Source organism: Sapajus apella, unplaced genomic scaffold (genome assembly GCF_009761245.1).
Source record: "Sapajus apella isolate SASKATOON/1434 unplaced genomic scaffold, GSC_monkey_1.0 scaffold40, whole genome shotgun sequence".
In the NCBI taxonomy this organism is placed as follows: domain Eukaryota; kingdom Metazoa; phylum Chordata; class Mammalia; order Primates; family Cebidae; genus Sapajus; species Sapajus apella.
The window spans coordinates 22,178,680-22,180,143 of record NW_022436980.1 but is presented as its reverse complement, the minus strand read 5'-3'; the positions used below and the strand labels follow the sequence as shown (position 1 = coordinate 22,180,143).

At 54.4% G+C, this 1,464-nt stretch overlaps 1 pseudogene; it reads left to right on the top strand.

The window, feature by feature from the left end:
• The window catches only part of LOC116565382, a 7,121-nt pseudogene extending 6,194 nt beyond the window's left edge, over positions 1–927 (top strand).
• Positions 928–1,464: the final 537 nt, after the last annotated feature.

Here is a 1,464-nt window from a genome sequence, read left to right as displayed (position 1 = left end):
CGGCCGACGGCCCCGGCGAGCTGGGAACTGCCGGCCGACGGCCCCGGGCGGCCGCCGCGGGAGGCCCAGGAGGGCGAGGCGGCTGGGCGGCCGGCCTAAGGAGCCCGGGGCAGTCTCCGCCGCTGGAGAGAGGCCTCGCCACGGAGCCCGGAGCCGCGCCAGAAGCGGCTGCGCTTCCAGCCAGTGACCGCGGCAGGTGTCTTCCTTCCCGACAGCACAGTCTCATGGGGGTGGCCTGACTCACACTCAGCGGCTGCTCCGCAGGCTGGCCAGGCCCACGCCCTTGGGACATTCTTATAACCCACATGTTTGCGCTGTAACGCTCCGGCGGTGGGCGCGCAGGCCAGTCCTAACTGAGCCTTTGGATGACTTATGAGTAGACACAGCGGAGCTTCGGAAGGAGAGTCGATTCCCACGGAGCCCTCTCTCACATATTTCCCCACTACTTGTGGCAAAACCCACTTCGACTGCTGGGATCCTGGTCAGCTCTTCTGACTTCTCCTTTACAAGCGTCCAAGCTACCGGAAAGCTGGAGCTCCTAAAATGCCTCCTCTTGGGAATTTGCTTTTAAAAAGCATCCCCCACTCAGAAACCCAATACTGCGAAAGCATTTGGGGTGCTGGTGTTGCTGCCCGAGAGCAGCAGGCTGAACCTTTAAAGGACTGGGGCACGCAGAGGGCAGTTGTGACCCAGCAGAAGAGGAAAGGCACAAGAGGTGGTAGGAAGCCCGAGGGAGTCCGCCGTGGTCTCTTCCACAGCCTTCACAGGCTGGTATTCCTTTTGAGGGGCGGGCTGGTGGCGGTTAGGCTGATTGTGCGAGGAGTGAATCCAGAGTCCAGGGCTTTCCAGCGTGGCCATGCACGAGCTGTGTGCGATCCTAGGCCAGCCGTAACTTTTCTGGACTTAACGCAGTTTCACAGTTCTTAGAGCAGAAATATGGCTATTACCACGGCAAGGACTGCAGCATCCGATGGGAGAGTGCTTCTGTGTGGTGTGTACAGGGAACTAACAAGGTTTACTTCAAACAGTTTTGCAGAACTTGTCAGAAGTCTTATAACCCTTACCCTTGCCTGTAAAAGTTGTAAACAAACAAAATGTTCCTGCCCAGTAAAACTTCGCCACGTGGATCCTAAACAGTCCCACCGTCAAGATTTGTGCGGGAGATGCAAAGGCAGACGCCTGTTCTGTGACAGCGCTATCAGCTTCAAATACATCATTTAAGTGAAAGCGTGGCTGTGCTGATGGAGCAAGTGAGCTTTTCTGTGCCTCTTCTCTGCCTTCTCAAAATGCTTCGTGAAAGGCAGTGTATTCTGAAAAAGCCTTCCAATAAAGGTATTTGCAACACACACACACAAAATATATGTGTGTGTGTGTGTGTGTCAATAAATGTGATATATCACGAAAATGGAATTTTAAAAATGACCATTTCAATAGATGCGCGAAAGGCGTTTGACAAAATCTAGC